At 30.1% G+C, this 23,514-nt stretch overlaps 1 long non-coding RNA gene across 1 annotated transcript; it reads left to right on the plus strand.

The window, feature by feature from the left end:
• The first annotated feature begins 8,247 nt into the window (after positions 1 to 8,247).
• LOC120187881 lies at positions 8,248 to 21,986 on the plus strand. Its single transcript, XR_005522345.1, has 3 exons — positions 8,248 to 8,258; positions 8,355 to 8,361; positions 21,865 to 21,986. It is a non-coding gene; the product is annotated as an uncharacterized LOC120187881 (long non-coding RNA).
• The last annotated feature ends 1,528 nt before the right edge of the window (positions 21,987 to 23,514 follow it).

Raw genomic sequence — 23,514 nt, forward strand, 5'->3', positions numbered from 1 at the left:
ATGTGTCTCACCAGACCTCACACATGTTCCAAAGAATACATATATGTCCCGAAGGACCACATAGACCCTCTACCCTTGGCATGCCAACTATACCTATAGTTCTCATTTACATAACATGGGCTTTCACAATTTATTTAATTCATATCACGTAGACATATTATTTCCATACCTTTATCATATAACTCATATAACTTTTCTTTCATATTCATGTCCCATAATGCATATGGTATGGATTCATGTCATATATCATCATATGAACTACGATCATGTATCAAAATATTGAATCTAGACTTATCACAAGTCTAGAACTGAATAAAATGCATATTCATGCTATGCATATGCACTCACCTAAATTTCTTTGTCTTTCCCTCGATTGATCCTACTTGTCGATGGTTCCGGAACTCGATTAGGCTCAATATCTACATAAGCATAATTTTCAAGATGATTATCAGATGCCTAAGTCTTGAATTTAATCTTTAATAGCCTACCAATTTAAGGAATTAATAGTTTAGTATTTCTTCTTTCTTCTTTTTTTTTATATGGGGGAATCGGTTCCCCCCTGGGGGTATCGATTCCCCTTTAAAATTATGGAAATTCATATTCGTTGAGGGGGTATCGATTCCCCCTTGAATGGGTACCGATTCCCCTAGCCCAGAAATCCTATTTTGAGCTCGAAAATCATCTCATTTCAGCTCAAACATTCATATTTCACTCCCTTTAATACTCTTAACTTTCATACACTTACTTAAACTAATTATTATCCATTCAATACCTCTAAAACTAAAAAAACTAATCATCCATATAGAATTTAAGAATCTTACTCAAATTCCAACTTGTTCTAATTTTAATTCTATCACCTCATACTTCTTAATTAGCTTGATGACAAGTCAAATCCAGCTTCTAATTCTTATTATGACCTTTAATCTAAGATTTCATTCAATGGCTCCCAACCTTTAATCTCCCTTAACTTACAATTCTTTGAGTTATAGGATCCTTGTTTCTCTCCATCATATTTCCTAAATCTTCATTAACCAAACCCATGCTTAACTCATAAGAATTAATCCAAAAGAAGACAACTCACCTTTGCTTGCAATCTTCACGGTTGGAGAAGAAGAAGAAGAAGAAGAGAAATGTCTGGAACCTTGTTTATCTCAAATGCTTTCCACGTGATTTATAAAATCACCTTAAGGAATATTTAATTATTTCACTTACTAAATTACTCTTTTTCCCTCTTAATTTTCCTTCTTTATAATTCAATCCTACACCAAATAACTCAAATAGGTCATTGAACTCTTCCATCATTTTACTTAAATCACCAAATGTTGAAACTTTGCAAATTAATCACTAACCCGGCATGGAGGATGTTATAGTGATCCTTGATTAGGGTTGAATCAGAAGAAAAATACTATAGGCTCAAAAGGGGACACAAGGGATATATATTTTCTCATGTTGTAAAGGGATAAAGAAATAAAGTCGTTCATCATTTCATACATGAAAGTCTTCACAGAAGAGGTATCCCCAGAGGGATAGATTTTCAGGATTATTTTTATTCACATGAAAACAGTGCAATTAATGCATGGTAGAATTATTCCGAGTGAATTCTTCTTTCTGCTTCTTGCCCCCAACATGTCTCAATGTTCATGCTCCCTGCGAGATGCCCCAAGTTGTGTCTTAGAAGAAGGCTCATGAAAAAACTCAATGCCTTGGGTTTTAATGGAATAAAAATGTCAATTTTGAGTCTAAAAAGACAATGGTGTGACTTTATTTGACTCAAAGAAAGGTATGGGTGTATCAAAAGATAAAGGCAATGTTCAAAAGTTTCAAAGGGAGGTAATGTCAAAATTTGGTCTTTTTGGTAATGACCATGAGTTATTTTTGGGTAAAGAATCAAGGTATTTTATTTTGGGGATTAAGACAGGATAAGAAAGGTCTAATCTTGTCATATGTCAAAAATCTATAATTCTTGAAGAATTAAAAGAATCCTTAATTCATTTAATATTCGAAGAACTAAATATTAAAATTTGTTCAATTGCTCCACCTTAGAAAGTAGCATAAATTCAATTGTTTAAAAGATTAAGCAAACATGAAAGATCAAAGACGTGTTCAAACAAAACAATCCTCTAAGTGCAAATGATATATGCAATGTCCCCTTCTTCGACTGTCCATGCCCTTGAAGCAATCAGGTTTTGGATTTTGCGCTTCAGTGCCTTATAATTCTTAGATGAATGTTTAGGGGTTCCTATGTGGTAACCGCAAACAGCTTCAACATCGTAGCCCTTAGGAGATGGGGACTCTTTTATCAGATCATCATGGCAGGCTTAGTCCTACAATCAACTAATCAAGCTCCCACTGTACTGATTTTAGTTTTTTCTTTAATTGTTAAAATCTTACTTCCATATGGTGTTATGTGGTTAAGACCACTTCATCGAATCCTCCATGAAGAATTTTCATGTTTATGAAAATGTTTAAAAATGAAATGTAGATGCAAAATGCAAAAATGCATGAAATGTTCGAGGCATTGATCCAAAAATATGTCTGTTATTATAAATAATCTTTATTGGGACAAAAGTGTTTTATCTTTTAAGAGACAATAAACATATTTAAAGCAACATCCGAACTAAATCCTCTAGACCCAGAAGAGGTTGACTAGTCATTTGTCTTCGTTTTTCGCCGGTTGAATAACCTGTTGAACTGCTCTGACCTCTCTGGATGAACCGTGAAAATGTTGAGTTATTTTTTGTACTGGTTCCCAAAAGTATCGAATGACTGCATCGTTGGCTTTAATCCTTTGCTGAATCGGAAACTCCATTGAAATCCTCCATCAAAGGGATTATTCGAAGTTCATTTGTTTGTTTCTTGAATTTGTCGATAATGACTTGCCATCTTGTTCTTGTTGTCTTTGAATTGATTCTCGAGGTTAGTAATCTTTTTCTCGTCTTGCCACTACCACCTTTGTCAACCCATTTTTGAAAAGTTAACTTTTGATGTATTTGATTATGAGCACCACGTCTTCTTGATCGAATGTGACACTAATTGCCTTTTCTTTCTGAGTCTTTTCTGACCATAGTCGGACCCCTGCGTTCTTATCTCTTGTATTACAACCCCTTTGTCCATTAATGCAAATTATTTATGGTTAACGAACACATTGTTTTGGTGGATCAACACCTCTTTTGAATGATACAGATGATTGAAATAAAAATAAAAAAGAGAAAAAATGAAAAGAGTTAGTAAGGTAAAGATAATAATCAAAACAATCATGAAAATAACCCTACATGATATCTACCCCACATGCTTATTATTCCTACCCGGACATGATCTCTATCCCGCAAGTTGATTTTGAACAAGTCCTAACCGCATAAATTCCTAGTTCACATGTTTTGAACAGAAAGTAAAGCATGAAACAAAACACCTTAGGGTTTGGAATAAGGTTTTGGGGTGGGCTCTAATTCTCCATAGCCTCTCGGTTTAGGTTCTAAAAAACGGTACCCGAGTTCTCCTTGCCGGTACCCCCTTGGGCTTACTAGACCCTTAGTCCTAAGCCCATTACAAGCTCGTGTGGATTAAGTTAAACTCGAGGGGAAACATTCCCTTATGCCCATACGGAGAATAAACTCACACGAAGGCATAAGGTATATGAATCCCGAAGGTTACTTGCTAGGCTCATACGGAGAATAAATTCCCATGAAGGCGTCGCTTTCGCCCCCACTTAAAAGGGTTCGGAGCTCAGGTATAGAGCCTGAGATGAAAATTTTGAAAAATCTGAAATCATTAAAAAACGTCAGTACAACTATTTATTTGAAAAATAATCAAAGATAAACAATTAGAATCGAATAAATAAATTAAAATTTAAACTTGTAATTTTCGCTAAAAAAGAAAACCGGAAATTAATTTCGGTCTGACTCACTTACCTCTCCCCAGCAGAGTCGACAAGCTATCGTAATTGTCTTTCGGTTGGGCCCCGAATTGGGCTACGACTTAAAATAATTGGGTTGGGAGTCGCCACCGACCACTTTAAAATGAATTTAAGTGGGTCGGACATCATCTTACCTGATCTGTGTTTTTACCAGAAATGTGTCGGGTTCGAGAGTCGGTTACGGTCAAGGAAGGATTAGCACCCTTGAACCGCCCTTTCGGTACCAATTAATTTGTCAGTTGTCTTAAATTAAGAAAATTGTAATTTAAAATTAAAAGTTAAAAATACGATCACAATTACTTACCTTAGATAATTTTAAAGGTGTGGCCTTTTATTTCCTTTTCGAATCATTTACAATAGCTTTGCCTTTGTATTTTTCGTGCTTTCCTCTGTATTTTGTATATAAATCGTGTCTTACAAATGGGGAGGATTACATGTATTTATAGTGAAAAACCTAACTATTTTTAAAATCTTATTAATAATAGAATCCTAATGCAACTAGACTCCTTGCTCGGTTGTTGCACGTTTGTTGGTGTGGTTGTTGCTTTAAAAGATTTGGTGGTGGAAGAGTCCTCCTAGGAGAGAAACTCTTGTTAGTTCTATCTTTTAAGAAAATGGGTGTCTACAAATATAATTTGCATTAAGTCATCAACATAGTTGCCTTTATTCTTATGTTTCATGTATGATGAGATTAGAGCTTGCAACTACGTAGGGGATATTGAGAAAGAATAAAATCCACATAGTTGCCTTTACAAATGAGTTTAGACATTCCCCCACATAGTTGGGGGCTTCAATCTCATCCCGCATGAAACGAAAGAATGATGTATAAACATGAGATTTTGAATTTTTAGGATCAAGACTAATTTGATAGACTTTATCAATGTGGAGGGTTAAATTTGTAAATGTGGAAGGTTGAATTGATAAAATTTATAATTGTGAGGGTTGAATTATTAAATTATTTAGTATCAAGGCCATATTAGTAGAATTTATAAATGTTAAGTATTAGATGTATGATTATATTAAATAAAAAACTGAATTACGTTATCAATTTAATAGTGAGATAGTAAGTTTTTTATTAAGCTAAGATGATTACAAAGTAGTATATATTCTAAATACTATCAATCATTTGACAATGAATGCTCAATCACCCTGTTGCAGTCGTTGGTGCTCGGACTCATGACCTCTGAAAACAACAACAATTCCTTTAAGCACTGAGGTAAGTTAGTTCATATAGAGAGTAAGTTAAAAATGCAACCATATTTACTAACTTTATAAATTTCACCTAAGTAGCCAAAGGATTAAATCCCACTAAAATATCTATTGAACCCATATTTCACAAAATGAATGACATGCCACTCAAATTGACCCTTAAAAATCTATAAATGTTTTCCAATAAACCCACAGTGACCTCGCCAAAATTAGTACAATATTAGGGTTCGTTTGTTTCGCTGTAATTGATTTTTAGAAAAATAATTTCTGAAAAATAAATTATTGTTTTTGGAGAAACAAATTCTGGAAAATATTTTTTGGTGTTTGGATGATGTAGTGTAATTCATTTTTCGTTGTTTGGAATTTTTTTCTAAAAATATTTCTTGAAATATATTTTTAGTGGAACAAATACAATGAATATTTTATGGATTTTTATCTTTATTTCTTATCAAGTTAATTTTATTATTATTAAAAAATATCACTAATGATATTTTATAATTGTAGATAATATGAATAATTTTATGTCGATTGTGTTATAAATATATTGTTTTTATTAATTATGAAGCTATTTATATTTTTTTGTTTATCTGACTCTTTTAAAAAATATACTTTTAAGTAATACGATTGAAAGGAATGAAAAACTTGATAATTACCAATAATCACAAATATATTAACAGGTTATTGAATGATAAAAAAATGTAAGAAAAAATAAAAATGAACTAATTTGAACTCCATTATCTCCATCATCTCATATTGTTTAGATGAAAAATAAGGCATTACCTTCAATTTCCACTCACCCTATCAGTTTTTCTCTTCGATATTGTTCTTGTTACATTGAAAACCTCTTGGCGTTAGTGTAAGCATGATAGTTAGATTTTGTAATGCAAAGTCCAAGCTGTATTTTTTACTCTTCAAAATCTTTAATGGATTATTTACTATTGCAGTCCCTCTACCATTAAACTCTCATAAGAGCCCTTTTTCTAACCTCAAATGGACCCAATTCAAGTCCAACCTGCCTAAATGGTCCAAAAGATCTTAAATTGGCCCAAGGCTATATAGAGTCAATTCTCATATCTTAATTTAAAATTTTGAGTTTACATTTTCCTTAATTTTAAACAACTACACAGTCTTTTTAATCATACTGTCACCTTATCTATTTTTTTCATTGTTATATTTAATCTAACGGTAAATTTTATACTTGGTTTTAAGTGCTCTATCATCTAACAAGTAAATATATTGTGCATACAATAACAAAATATAAAATAAAATGGTTTGTGGGAAAATGGAATGTGATTGGTTGTTTTATAAAAAAAATTATTTGGTAGGTGAAAATCTGTAATATGATTGGTTATTTTAGTAATTGTCTCGATTACCGATTACTGACATCGTCGGCAAGCTAATCAAGTGCACGGAGAGGGGAGGATGTCACCGGATGCGACAATGCGCACGACTTCCTCAAGTTATCAACATTATAAAATGATACTAGTGGTTTTAAAAAATGGCATAATGCCAAATTTTACCTCTAATGTGAGATAAAATACTCACTTTGATCTATATATATTTTTAATATTTTAACTTTTAATATTTTATTTTATGATAAAATGTCTTCAATTGAATAAAAATCAATTAATCATTTAATAGACTGACTGCTAATATTTTATAATAAATAATTATATATATTGATTTTATCACATCAACGTATATAACTATTTATCATAAAAATCAATCAATCATTTAAATCGCCATTAGATACAAACGACTTCCTCAAATAATCAGCATTATGAGACGATAATGGTGGTTTTGAAAAAAAACCACCCATAAGAAATTGTCTATGTGATAACAACCTTTGGTAGGACGTTGACAAGTTTTGAAAAATGTTATAAAAAAATGGAAATTGTCACCAATTATTTTTAAGTGGGATTGGACTACATAAAATTGGATAATTTAAATAAAATTTAATTTTACTAAGTATCAATTTTGGCTAGCGAAATCAAAAAATGGGTTCGGGAGTCTATTAAATGTGGGGAATGATTAACAACCTCACAACGCTCAAAATTAATACCTAGTTGATTATCTATTGCCTTAAAATTGAAAATTATGAGTTCGAGATTCTATTTAATTTATGACCGTCATGTAAGTAAATTTGAAAATGATATTTATGTAATTACGAATTAATAATAATTATTCCAGGTACGAGCAGAGCTTTACCATTAATCTCATTAAATAAAAATTGTTTAGTTTTAAAATCATGATGCAAGAATTTAAAAATGATGACGATTTATTTTTCAAGATAATAATAGCCACCCAGAACACAAGGGGAGGATACACTATTAAAACCTTAATAAATAAACATTTCTTTTATTTTTTTAACTAAATATGCAATAAAAAACCAATTTTTAACCTTTTTATGCTAATTGGTTAATTAAGGTTTTATCTAACTAAAGTGTCAAATTATGAATTTTAAATGACTAAATAAAATTAATCTTAAATTTGAGTATCTAATATTAAACCTAAAAGATTTTAAAATTTTATTTGAATAATTAAATTAGAACCCCATGCACAAGTAGATACTATTTTAACTATCTTTCTAATTTAGATAATTAAATATTTACTAGAGACTAAACCTAAAATTAAGGCTTCATCTAATTCCAGAATAAATTATTTAATTATATAATCTAATTAAACTAAATCTAAAATTAAGGTTTTAAATATTAAACCTAAGTAAATTTTAACATTTTAATCGAATAATTAAAATAGAATCCCGAGCACAAGAAAAAAACTACTTTAAAAACTCTAATAATTACTAAATGAGATACTAATTTTTATGAGAAAATCTAAGGGTCCAATCTAAAGCGATTATGTAACCCCCTAGACCTGGCCTGAACGTTATGCCCAAAATTAGGAGGTTACATATCTTATTCAGAAATTTCTTTTCATATTTAAAATAACGTTAAAATATGAAATTAGTCATAAGAAAGGTTCACACGATAAACATTTATATATTAATATATACATATATCTCTGAAAAAACCGTATAATATATATATCAAAATACCTGTAATACATATATATCAAGACGGTAGCAAAAACCAGTGTTACCAAAGTATAACAAAAAAGATGCATATAGAGATATACAGTGGTACAAAAATAGGAGTAGTCAGTCCTCCTGATGCCAAGTCTGCTAGCCTACGGTTTGCTACTATCTGAAAATGATAAAAATTTACAGAATGAGCTAAAAAGTTCAGTGTCAAATGATCGCCTCAGATATACAGTGGTACAAAAAAAGCTCATTTCTTTCTTTGTTTCTCCATTTCTTCTCTCAAGAGATCAACATCAGATGGAACTTCTTTTAAATGATCTTCTATGGTCAAATTGTCTTCTTGGTTGGACTTCAGACTAATATCATTTATCCATCTAATTCTCCAATCTTTATAAACCGAAGTCACTAAAGGATGGATTTTCGAGATTATTAATCTTATTGGTTGCTTCCAAGCTTTTAATATATCCAATCTTTGTAACCTACTTTGTAAAAGTAAAATTCGACTCATCCAAACAGTGTGTCATTGGAACAAATTTTCTTGTACTAAACTACCTCAAAACCAAAAGTGGGGCATGTCTAGTTGCACTCCAAAGACCATGTAACATCACCCAATCTTAGCTTTCACATTTGTATAGAATACCCTTATGAGGTAGCTAATGAACCTTTGCAGACGATGTCAGTAGCTTTAAGATTTTTGAGAAACATCTTCCTAAAACTTCCTTAAATAGTGTTTAAGACTCTTCCTTCTAGTGAGAAAATCTTCCAAATAAGAGTAATTGACTTTGAATCTCTGCAAACAAGGCCCTTTTACCTTCTAGAAGTGACTTTGGATCCATACCATAAGCAGTGGTGCACATCCTAAAAACCGTCTCCTGTCGAATTATCAATAATAACTCAAGGATCATAAAGTCTATCCCAAAATTGCTGTTGCAGGATTAATTCATTTCCCTAGATTCTCAAAAAAAAACCTATCACTACTGAATCAATGTAACCTAATACTCTTGGAAAGATGACCAAACCATAGATGGTTACCGCAAACAAATCTCTCATCCCTTTTGATGTCGAATGACTACGAATAAATATCTTCACAATTAGTCTTGCTTTTTACTTGTTTAATTACCCATGCTTTCTCTTTTTCTATAAGCATCATAACCTTCGTAACAAAACTCTTGGGTCTGATAGACTTTGTATAAATCATGTCATTTTGAACATTGGGTATGTTCAAAAAAACAATATACTCCTCAATGGTGGGAGTCATATTTTTTTTTTTTTGTAGAAAGTGAAACACCGATAAGTTGGATTCTAGAATTGTACCATAGCTTGAAACATAGCCGCATCAGTTTTTACATTCAACAAGTCAATGATATCATCATATACTACAACAAATTTGTCAATTTATGACAAAATTTCTATGTGACGTTACGTATATCGCACAAAACATACTATAATGTGATTTTTTTTATTTTCGTCATATTTATTGATTAATGTTATATCTTTTATGACAATTTTCTAAATGGTCATTGATTTTTTTCACTATATGTTTGGCGCCAAAATCTTCCCATCAAATATTTTGGTGGGAAACCTTTTAATGGCATTTAGATAAAATAATGACGTAGAAAATCGTCTCCAATGTAAAATAAGTATTAGTGACGATTTATTATAATGACGATTCAATTTGAATTAGTGGTGTTGCACATTTGTCACTAATAAATTTTATTCGTAACAATTTAATTTGTCATATTTTATAAGACACTAAAAGTGACATTTTATTATTGTCACAAAAGTGACAATTTAATTATTGTCATATTTGAAGTTAGCTTGCTTATTCTGTTTGAAGAAGCTTTACACGTGAATCCATTATTATTTTTTAAGTTTAGGAATTGCAACTTTTTTTAATAATAAAAATATTCTTTAATATTCAATCAAAAAAATTCTTTAAAATATATTAAAAATTATTTAAAATATGTTAAAAGACATTTTCTTTTAAAATACATATAAATAAATATATTTATCTAAATTATTTTTAATAATGATTTAAATTGAATATTCCTTATTTTTAATAACTATTTTAAATTATTTAAATTTAGCTAAATTTTCTATATTTTTCTAATTTTTAATAATTATGTTTAGATATATTGGCGGTAATTTTTCAACTTCCCTCCAAATATAATTTACCTCCCCTCTAATAAAATTGAATATTCCTTATTCATAGCAGGATTTTTCTCATTCATAATAAAGCTGTCGAAACGATTTTTTCTTAAAAAGTGCGATTTTAAAAACCACACCATTTTTAATTATCTCTCTATGAGTTAATTTTAATTAAGAGTGAACGTGATTTAAAAAAACCTCTCGTTTTGAAAATTTTGGGATTTCCTTTATGATAGAAAAATATGATTCGAGGAGTCGCCACCAATCTTTGATTAGGGTGTGATTGGGCACTCAAAAATGTTTTATCATTTTAAATAAAAATTAATTTTAATTAAAACAACAAATTGAGGTCTACAGTATCAGAAAATGAGTTCGGGAGTCGGTTACGCGTGGGGAATGATTAGCACCCGCACAACACCCTAAATCGGTACTTAGTCGATTAATTAATGTATTTGCAATGAAATTTACAAACTCATATTTAATTTGATTTATGATCCCTTAAAACAACAAAAATGTAAATTTTATAACATTCAAAAACACCAATATAAATTAAATTAAAATTACCAAGCCATTAGAAAGATAAAGAATATTCGATTATTTAAAAATATTGAGACCAAATCTTTAGGTAAGTTCTAACGACCTTTTCTCAACAAATTTAAATAGTCGAACATTTCTTTTTCTTTCATTCCCAAATTTTAAAGTGATGAATCAAAATTTTAGGTGTAACTGATGGGATACACTTTTAATTTAAAATTATCTAAAACAGCTCTCTAGTTAGTTAAGACTAGCCATTTAAACAATTTTAAATTAAAATGGTATTACCCTTAATCTGATTATGTAATAGGAGTTAAGTTATGCACATGAGAGTAACATACAAATTACGCAAAAAGAATGTCATACAAGAACTAATTAAATAAATATTATGATAAAAAAAACCATGTCATGTGATATACAAAAATTATATTTATTAATTATAATATACCGTATATATGTTAGCATGTGATACACAAATGTGACTGAAATAAAAAAAAACCTCTCAAACTATAATTTTTAAAAATATATACATATTAAAATAATGATTAAATTTCAATAAACGTAAAATTCAAAATACAAATCAAAAATTAAAACAGGGATTTAAATAAAACAACATGCATAAAAATAAGGTATTTACCCGTAAATAATCCAACAAAATTACAACTAAAATTAGAGGTGTTCAAAATTCGGTTTTAACCGAATTAACCGACCGAACCGAATTAGTTCGGTTAATTCGGTCGGCCACCGAATTAATTCGGTCGGGGAACGGTTAAGGATTTTTTTGAAATTCGGTTAACGGTTAATTCGGTTCGAAATCAGTTAATTAACCGAATTAACCTTTAAATATAATTATATTAAGAGGCTCAATCCATTTAAAACTCATTTAAAACACAAATCAATATTAATTAATTAAAATAATATCAAAACTAAATGCAAAATGTTTGAATCAAATTAATTAGATATTATTTATAATTAGATATTATTTAAATTAATTGTAAATTGTTATTTTTAATTAAAAAAATATTAAATTCTAAAATTCTAAAAAATTTCGGTCAATTCGAAAATTAACCGAATTAATCGAAATTTATTCAGTTCGGTTAATATTTTCGAAAAAAAATTCGATTCGGTTAACGGTTATAGAAAAAAATATTCGATTAATTCGAAAATGGTATTTCGGTCGGTTCGGCCACCGAATTAACCGAATAAACACCCCTAACTAAAATTAAAACTGAGAAAATACCGAAATCAGGATAAAAAAGGTTAAATTCAAAATCCAGCCCTACAGGTGACTAAAGTGTAAAAGAACTTAAATTTGGGGAACTTGAAACCATTTTTAACTCTCACATTCGGTGGCTAAAAATTAATTTACCCAAAAGTTTTACTATAAAACCTAAACTAAACTAAACCTAAGCAAATCACACAGCCGCTCAAGCTCTCTACTCTCCATCTCTCTCGGCCGCTCTCCAAAGAGCCTACACTCACTCCGGCCACCTCCTAACGATGGCCACTCTAAACCCCGATCGCTACTAGACTTCAACCGAGAGGCACCCAACACCCGCTCTCTATCTCTTCTATCACTCATAGGGCTGTAAATGAGACGAGACAGATCGCGAGCTACTCGAGATTGACTCGATCAAAGCTCGATAAATACTCGGATCGAATGGACTCGACTCGAGCTCGAGCTCGAGCTCGACTCAAGTTCTTAACGAGCAGAAACGAGCTACTCGATATTCGACTCGAAAAGCTCGTGAGCAGCTCGAAAATATAATATATTAAGATTTTATTTTTTTAGAAATAAATTATTAATAATATTAATATTTATGTATTGATTTTTTTATAAACAAAATACAGTAAGATTTCTTGTATTTAAGGTTTATGTTCGAGTTTGAGTTTGAGGCTTCAATCGAGTTAAGTTTAATAATTTGTTTTCATTTCGAGCCTTTTCGAGCTGCTCACGAGCTTCAGTTTAGGATTTTGAGTTCGAGTCGAGCTTGAAAATTTTAAGCTCGCGAGTTTTCGAGTCGAGTCGAGCTTCATTTCAAAGTTTTCGAGTCGAGTCGAGCTCAGCAATACTCGAGCTCGACTCGGCTTGTTTACACCCCTAATCACTCACGCGATCATCGACCTTCAAAGGCCACAACATTGTTGGCCAAGATCCCGTAGGCTCTAACGCCACTGCTCTTCAACCGTAAATCAACCCCAATGACTAGCTCTTATTCCGGCAAGGAGTAATAACAACTAAGGTACGAAAATAAGTTTTCCTTCTAAATTTTCACTCTTCGAAACCCTTTACCCCTCTCTTATTATTTTATTCGTTTACTGAGAACATGCATAAAAAAATAAAATAATCTCTTTTCTCACGCACAGATTCCCTCAGTCATCGGTAACGGAGGTTTCGTCTAAGCATCGTGGATATTTTACAAGAAGTTCGATTGTCTTAGATAAATACTAAATCTCTTCTGATTTTTTAATTCCAAATGGAATAAAATATTGCTAAAAAAATATTAAAGATTGAAAATGAAATACCTTTTTCCTTTGCATATTGCTTCTCGAAAAATTGAGGGTTGAGTCCCCTTTCACAATCTGATTTTATAGTGTTGGGATCTCTTTACCACTTCAGAAAGCTCCACTAACTCTCAAGTAATGAATCACTCACCTCTCTCTTTTAATTTCTATTTCGTTTACAACTAAAAACGAAAATGGTTTTCGAAAGATGACTAAATGCTTCTGAAATTTGTGTTTTGTATTTGCTGAAAAATGGATGTAATATGAAGAAGGAATTGCTTTTTTATTTCTCTTTGACTCTCTAATTACAAGAACGAAGGGTAATAAACCCTGTTTTTTACCATGTATTTCTCTCCGTTAATTGCCTTTTCCCCAAAATGGTCTCTGGTTCTCTCGTGCTTCCAATGAATTGCTGATATCTCTCCGGTTCCTTTTTTTTTTCCCTGTGTGATCCCCTTTTTTGGTTGATAGTGGTTAATTCCTTAAAACCGACCCTTTACAGTTTTTGATTGCCCCCATGTAAAAAAATGAACTCCCCACTCTCTACAAACTGCTCCCTCTTTTTTTTTCTCGTTTGTTGCAGGTACGCTTCAAGGTGGTTACACAGGTTGAACAGTTGGCTCATGGTCAGTTGTTGACATGTCACACATAGCCGGTTGATGATGGTTTGGTTTACTCGCGTGGCCTGCTAGGCTTGTTGTACTTTGGGGTCTTGTAACATGGTTTGGATTTAAACCCAAATTGAATCCTTGTAATCACCTAAAAAATAATAATAAAATTAAATTAATATATAATATTTAATAATTATAATAATAATAAAATAAAAAACAATAAAAATCTCAGACAAAACGGGTGTCTACAGAATCATTATTGTTTTCCTTATTCATTGATTTTCATTTTATAAAAACATATGTTTATCTGATTTCCTTTAGGGTTAAGAATACTATCATAAAACAAGTAGGTGAAATAAGAAAATTCTTTTCTATATTCTATATTGAGATAATTTTGCTTTATAGTTTTATTATTTTTATAATTATTTTTTGTTTTGATTCAGATTGCAGTAGTACAAAGGTTTCTCCAACTTTAATTTGAAGGTAATTGTTTGTTTTCTTTTAAATTTATTTTATTTGCTGTTAAATATGGTTTTTTATATTGTTGAATTCATATGGTTTAGGGTTAGTTTTATTATTCGATTTCTGATTTTTTGCTAAATGTTGCTGCTTTTTACAAAATAATTGTTAGTTTTTTTCTTTTAAATTTTGTTAAACGCTACTGCTTTTATTATTCGATAGTGTACAATCTGATTGAGAATGACATATAAGCAAAATTTTGATGATAAACTTAATTAGAATCATGGAAGAACTAAGACCCTTCTCTTATACAATGAACAATGAAATAGACATTTCTTTCTCGAGTGGATTTAATGCTACTTCTAGTCTATAACTTTAGATTTTTGGTTCTGTTGGTAGTGTTTTGTTTTCTTTTGGAATTCCTCATTCTGTATCCCAAGCACTGATTTTTCTTTTCTAATATGCAGAAATTTTCATTTTGTTCCTTCTAGTTCCCCTTATGGTTCTTTTGTCCAAACCACATACTTTGTTGCAATGAACTCATTGATTTGAAAGAAAATTGTGTATTTGAAACAGCTGGTATTATAATGCCTCATTGTCTGTAACCCTGCTTTGTGCAATTCAGGGTGTTATAATCCACTGATTCCCTTTATATTTTGCTTTCAATTCAGTAACTTATCTAAATCCCCTGATAATTACAGTTTTCTCTAACTCAGATCAGAGTGTCATACTACAATTAGTTGTTACATTGACGACAATTACAGTTAGATATTGGAATTCAAGTGCCATCACTTCAATTTTCAGGTAAACAATATAGTTAATCAAATAAAAATTATTATATAATATTAATTGTAGTAACATTATCAACAGAATCATAACCGACTCAAAGTTTGGATTGAGATTGCTACAACGAAATATTCCATAAATCATATTATTTTTATTTTCTGTAAACATTTTTATATTTATAGAAATGAAATTATTATGTATTAGTGAAATATTTGTTTAAATCTTATTATTTTGCAATAAGTGAACTATTTTATTTTTTATTTAGATTTTATAAATAATTTTATTATTTATATATTTAACATTAATATAATAATCTAATAATATTTTAATAAATATATTTAAATATACTAATTAATATTTTTAAAATATAATATAACACTATTAATTTAATAATAATTAATATAATTTATAATATTTTTATTTCAATAAAATATAACAATATTAATATTTTTATTAATAAAATTATAGAAATAATATTTTAATAATAAATAAATTATTTTAATATTTAAAATAATAATATTAAGTTTTATGATAAATATTTTTCGTCACATATAAGTTGATTTTAATGCATTATTTGTGACAATATAAATTATCAATAACGAAATCTTATTTAATTTAGTGACGTAACAAACTGTCATAGAATATAAATTATAAAATGACATTATGCATAAACGTCATTCATAATATTATTAGGTAACATTTATATTATGTCACTAAAAATGTGGCAATATCTCTTTCGTCACATATAAGTTGATTTTAATGTATTATCCGTGACGATATAAATCATCAATAACGAAATTTTACATAATTTAGTGACATAATTAGTTGTCATTGAATATTAATTATATAGTGACGTTATATATAAATGTCATACATGCTACTATTAGGTGACGATATATTACGTTACGAGCAATGTGACAATTTTCTTTTCGTCACGTATATAATATAATTATTGTGTTATTGGTGACGATATGATTTATTAATGACGAAAATGTACAACATTTGGTGACAAAAGTAATTGTCACTGAAAGCAAATTAAACCGTGACATTATCCATTAGCGTCACTATATATTTAACAATCCATGACAATAACACATACATCGTCACTTTTGACATTTAGTGACACACCTAAGGTGACGATCGTCATGACATTGATTTTTACGTCACAAAATACATCTAGTGACATAAATTGAAGTTTTAGTGACAATAACCAAGATGCCACTAATAAGAAAATTTGTTGTAGTGTAGGTAGATCAAAATAATTTCTTCTTATCCTTATCCAGCTCTCCCAGATTTCTTTCAACGCTTGAACCTTATTATGTTTGAGACTAACTGTTATGTTTTCTAGTAGTTCTAATTCTTCATTGATAATCAAATGATCACTTTTCTGTTGTTGTGTTTGCTCGGACCAGTACTGAACCTTTATTAGCCCATCTACCTCTTCATGTGACATCATTATATTGGAAGCATTTTAATGTGACAAATTTACCAAGAATAAATATCTTTTTCTATGATATGTCATGTTTATGCACAAAAATGAAGCAAAACGAACAACAAAAACAAAAAAAGTAAATTAGTACGATAAAGATAATAATTAAATAAAATGTATACATAAAACATGTAAATCAATTAATAAATAAACCACATAAAGAGAATAATATAACACTAAAAAGGATAAAAATCAACCAAAGAAAGTTTAAAAAAACCCTAACCACACGTATACTAGTTCTTTTAGGGTTCTACATGGCTCTAATGAGGTAGTTTACTAAAATCTCTATATGACATTTCAGTTCTAGAAAAAAAGGTACTCAGGTTGTCCTTATAACCTATTAAGCTAAATAAAGACTTCAATCCTGACTCATTTCAGGCTTAATGAAGCAAACTCAATTCGAGGAAATACATTGTTATATATCCAGACAAGATAAAGAATGTGTTCTTGAAGTAATTTGCTAGGCCTACACGAAGAAAACCAATATTCTTCAATGGAGTAGTATTTCCTTACCCTTAGGTGAACCGGGACAACGCTTGGGTTTAAAATATGATATGTAAAAATTTCTAATGCATCACACAAACGAAATCTTAAAATCATATAATTTTAATTTTTTAAAGAACATAATATATCATTAATTAAATAAATCCAAACTCATAATTTTCAAAGTCAAAACAAAAGGTAATCAACTCATGGTTTGACTCTCTATTTCATAAAAAAAATGCCCATAGTAGAGTCGCCAAATTATCATAATGACCTTTTGGTGGGCTGATGATGGGTTTTGAAAAATGGGAATCCCCACAATCATTTTTAAAGTGGGTTTGTACCACTTAAAATTGGGTAATTTAAATAAAATTTAAATTTTACTATGTACTAGTTTTGGTTTGCGAAATCATAAAATAGGTTCAGGATTCGATTGCATATGGGAAAGGATTAACACCCTCACAATGTCTAAAATTGATACCTATTTAATTACCCATTGTTTTAAAATTGAAAATTATGAGTTCAATATTTTATTTAATTTTGACTCATTATATGAAGATTTAAAAAGAGTATTTATGCCATTAGGAGTTCATAATACTTACCCCACTCACGAGCAAAGGTCTACTATTAATCTCATTAAATAAATATTGTCTTAGTTTTGAAATCATTATGCAAGAGTTTGAAAGGATGTCAATTTATTTCTGGAGTTAATAATGATCACCCCGAGCACAAGCGGACGATACACTATTAAAAACCTAATAAATGAACATTGCCTTTAATTTTGAAAACGAATTATGCAATCAAACAACCGATTTTTAAACTTATTTATGCTAATGTGTTAATTAAGGTTTTATCTAACTAAAGTGTCAAATTATGAATTTTAAAAGACTTACTAAAACTAATCCTAAAATTGAGTCTCTAATATTAAACATAAAAGATTTTAAAATTTTATTCGAATAACTAAATTAGAACCCATCCACAAGCAGATACTATTTTAAATATCCTCATAATTTAGTTAATTGAATATTTACTAGAGACTAGACCTAAAATTAAGGCTTCATCTAAGTTGAGAATAAATTATTTAATTATAGAACCTAATTAAATTAACGCTCTAAATATTAAATCTAAGTAAATTTTAAAATTTTAATCGAATAATTAAAATAAAATCCTAAACACAAGCGAAAACTATTTTAAAAACTCCCCATTGCAAGTGAGATACTATGAGAAAACCTAAGGGTTCCAATCTAAATCGAGTAACCTAAATTCAAGGAACAAATCAAACAAACATTACATATCGTAATAAAAGAACTACTAAATTTTAAAGTAACATAAATATAAAAACCCATAAATAAATAAATGACTAGAATTACCCAAAACTAAAATATACATAAAAGGAAATAAATAAATAAAATAAGAAACTAAACAGAAAGGGCATGCATTCAACGCATTTAATGATAATACTAAATTACGAAAGAAAAAAGGAAATAAAGAATTTAAGAAAAAAATAAACTTTAAACAGTGAATAAATTTAATGGCAATAAAAGACTTTATGACCGAGAATTAGTAAAGTTTTAATAAATAAATAAAATGAAGGACGAGATTACAACGAAAATAGGATTAGTGGGTTAAATTGGGAGGGAAACAAAGATAAAATTAGTATAAAAAGGATTAAACTGATTTTTCAAAAATATGTAGGGACTGTGACGGTGATTGTAACCTACGCATATGCTAGGCGCGGATCCCATGTTCTCCCAGTGGGACCTCGGGTCAATATAAAGCCAAAGTAATGGAACACCATTCATTTTTTCCTCACCCAAAAAAATAGATCAAAACATTTTGTTTTCTTTTCTCTCAAATGTTCATCGTGTTCTTCATTTGTTGAAGAACATTCAACCGGTGTTCAAGGAGAACATAGATTTCGGCCATACTTCGCCTCGTTGGTCTCCTTAAATTAGCGTCGACCGTCGTTCATTGGTGGCGAAATCACAAAATTTTTAAAGTGTTCAAAAGTTCATTATATCATCTTCCAAAATATCACTTTGATTTTCATCGAAGTGCCTCGATGAGAGTGAGATCTGAAAATGAATTTCACGATTCTCTACTCCGATCCTTGACCATTCTCTGTCGGTAGGTTCTCGAGATTATGAAACAAGGAAGATAAAAGGTCAAACGACCATGCATGCAAGTGAAGAAGACCAAAGAGAGTACTAGAAAGATACTTTCTTTTGGGGATGCAATCTAACCTTATCTTTTGATTTTCGTAGGGATTTATTGATACAAAGATTTTTTTTTTTTCGAATTATAGTTTCATTTGAACTAAAATGCTCTCTCTTATCTATTTTCCTTAATTTTTTGGAGATCTATTTTTCCACCAAGAGATAATCTATTCGAAAATGCATCGAAAATTTTGTGAATGAGGCTTGCTTGGAATGAAGACTCTCTGAAAACCTTAAGATGTTGTTTGGTTCGCTGAAATGTTTATGAGGAAATTAGAATTTGTGAAAGAATTGAAATATGTAGGAATTAGAATCTGAATCTGAAACCTATTTGGTTGGTAGAAAATTGAATTAGAATCCAATTTCACATTCTGTTGGGTTCGCCATATCAGATGAATTTGATTTTAGTAATGTAAAATGACAGAATTGCCCTTCTTATTTTTTTACTTAATTTTAATTTGTTTTATAATTTACATGTAGCAATATATTATAAAAATTTAAAAAATATTAAATTTTCATTTTATTAATTGATAATTCATTTCAATAAATTATAAAAATCATACTAATAAACATTATAAGTTAAAATCATTCCAATTAGGGATGATCATGGGTCGGGTTGGATCAGATTTTTGGTTCATCCGACTCGACCTGAGAATAAGGGAACCTTCACCCGAGACCTGACCCGACCCGATCAAAATAAAGTTTCACCTGACCTGATCTGACCCGACCCGAAATAATAAAAAAAATTATTTTTATTCAATAAAAACAGTGACTTAATTGAAAAATATATATATAGAGGGGTATTACTGTAATTATTCCTAAATATATAAGGTAAAATTATATATTTTTTCGAGTCGGGTCGGGTATTTTTCACCCTAAACCCGACCCGAATATCACACTTTAAAAAACCCGACCCGATCCCAATTTTTTTTAAAAAAAAAGCCGACCCGAATATCAAAAGATTGATGATGGTAGTATGGACAAATTTTACATTCCCTCCTCCAAAAACCCTAATTCTAAGAGATTCTAGCGAACCAAACGCCACATAAAGATACTCTTAATCTAGACCGTTAGATTGCATTATGATCCAATGGTCAGGATCATGCGACGCTGAAGATAAAAGATGGGAAATCCTAGCTCTCGTGGGCCTTCTTCTCTATTGGGCTTCAGCTGTTGGGTTGTTGTATTGTTTTGGATCTAGGTTTAGTAACCAAACCTTATATTTGGACCTATAACAATTAAATGAATATAATGTTGAGTGCCCATTTATTACTAGCATGATCTGTTACATATATATGGACACTTAATTAATAATAACATTAATAAAATAATCACTAAATAGTAATTAATAAACAACACTAATAATGGTAAATATAATAATGATAATATAAGAATAATATAATAACACAATACTAATATATATTGAATATACTACACGTAATATACAATATATGATATAATATATAATAATAACATACATAATAATAATAAATAGAAAATAAATAAGTAATATGAATGATAATTGATTTCCGACGAAAATAAGTGTAAAACAAGACCAATCCTCTAAATAATAACCCAACATCCCATTTTTTCAGAGTAATATTTTGCTTATTTAGATAAAGTACTCTTAATAAATATTTATATTATGTTTATATTTTGATATAAATAAATAAAATAGTCGATCATAATACACTAAAAGGTTTAAATAATATTTTGAAATAAAATATTATTATTTTTTTAATTAATAACTGATATTTGATCTATTGATCGACTAATCTAGATCGAGTACTACAGAGACGAGAATGACCCTTCTAATTCAGTTTACTCCATTTATAAAAATCAAAATTTAAACTCTTAACATTATTTAAGAGATGTAGTCCCAATAAACCAAGTGGTTGTTGGAAAATAAAATATTATTCTAGCAGTATATATTTCTCTGCAAGAGACGTGCAACTGACTTCAACTAAAACAAAAGCCAAGTTGGCCTATGTTTATATTATATATTTGTTTCTCTTTCTTATTTAATTATGAATAGAAAGTTGACACTACACAACTGGGGGTCTCCAATCCTTCAAGTGCAATCACATTCATCTTATTCACATTATTCTTTATTAATCAAGAATTAATATATATTTAAAAATCTTTGAATTATTTAACAATATATGTTTAAATAATATTTTAGAGACATTACGTCGAATTTTAAAATTTTTCGAAATAACAAACACCATTCAAGTATTGAAGTCTTTTAATTTATAAAATTTAATATGAATGATTTGGAAGATATATATGATTAGTTTTTATTAGTTAAATTATATTAAGATATTTATTAACGAAGAAACTTTATTTGAGAGGTGGATACATTTCCTTAAATCTGTCTAAAAAAAACATAAAATTGCTTCACGACAGGGCAGCATGACCTTTATCATGTCTTCCTTCAATGTCCCAGTTGTTTAATGGTATATAAACTAAAGCCAAGGGAAAAAACAAACAGAGGGTGAAAATGGCAGAGAAAGGAACAAGATCAAAGCTTTCAGCTCCATCACGTCCATCAATAACTGTACCGTCGAAACCTGCCATGGATGGCTTATTTTCAGGGCTGAGTCCAGGGCTGATACCAATTTTCTTTAATATTTTTTTCTGACACCGTTTGATTAATATTTTTCGAAATAGTACCTTTTTGTTGAATTGGAGAAAGGCGCGTCTCCGGGGACGCGTTTTACTCGTGTTTTCGTTGAGTTGGATGCCCACGTGTGGAAGGCGCATCCCCGGGGACGCGCTTTCGCCAGCTCGACTGCCACGTGTGGAAAGCGCATCTCCGGATACGCGCATTCCATTAAATGCCATAAATGCCCCCATCCGTTTTCCCTAACTACCCCTCCTCCTCCCCTACATAAATCCCCTCAACCCTCCCTCATTCTTCACACCAAAATCATATTCTCCTCTCTTATATAACTCAAATTCTCCAACTATTTGAGTTTTAAGTTTGTTATTAGTGGTAAGAAATTTATTTTTATGTTAGTATTTTTTTAAATAGTTATTATATTTTATATTAATATATTTATGTAAATATTATTTTTTTTATTAAAATAATATTTATATAATTATTATTTATTTAGAATTATTAATTTTTTTTGCTAATTATATTATTTTGTCTACAGTTATAATGGAAAACGAAATGCTATTGCGATTGGATATTGATCATATCTCCAGACATTTTAGCGATATGGTAATATTTTTTTATAATTAATGTTAATATTTAAATTTATTTTTATTTTAAAGTTATTATGAATTTATATTAATTTTTATTTTTTATAATGTATATTATTTAGGATACTGATCGTATTTTAGAGACTTTTATTAAAAATCCACGTATACCGACACCGGAACGTATTTTGCCATATTTGGCTTCTGCTGGGTTCGGGTATATTAAAACAATTATAGGCAGTTGCAAACTCGAACCTGTCCTAATTTATGCACTAATTGAGAGGTGGAGGCCCGAGACACAGACTTTTCACCTTCCATGTGGAGAGGCCATAATTACATTGGAGGATGTCTCTATGAATCTGGGGCTTCCCGTCGACGGAAATATGATGTGTGGTATGGCGGATGGTGATTGGCAATCAATGTGCATTGATTATCTTGGAGCTGCTCCGCCAGAGTTTAATGGAGGTAGAATAGCTTTATCTTGGTTGAAAGCTATTTTTGAGGTTTTAAATGAAAATGCTTCAGAGGATCAAGCAAAGGCATGTGCTCGGGCATATATTCTACGAATAATTGGAGGAATATTGATGCCCGACAAATCTCGCAACCAGGTGCATTGTATGTGGTTGCGGCATCTGATCGATTTTGATGAAGCTGGAAGATATAGTTGGGGCGCTGCAGTTTTGGCATTTCTCTTTAGAGAAATGTGTCGGGCGACGAATTATAAGAAAACTGCTATCGGTGGATGTCTTCTGCTTCTACAATCATGGGCGTGGTTCCGCATGCCTTTCTTATGCCCGATCGTGAATGAACCATACGTATTCCCCTTATTGTTGAGGTAATTTTCAAACTAAATTTTGATTTAAATATTTTCAATTAAATAGGGTTATATTTAGTTTATATTATAATTCATAGGTGGT

The sequence above is a fragment of the Hibiscus syriacus genome, unplaced genomic scaffold (assembly GCF_006381635.1).
Source record: "Hibiscus syriacus cultivar Baekdansim isolate YM2019G1 unplaced genomic scaffold, ASM638163v2 tig00113726_pilon, whole genome shotgun sequence".
Classification (NCBI taxonomy): Eukaryota; Viridiplantae; Streptophyta; class Magnoliopsida; order Malvales; family Malvaceae; genus Hibiscus; species Hibiscus syriacus.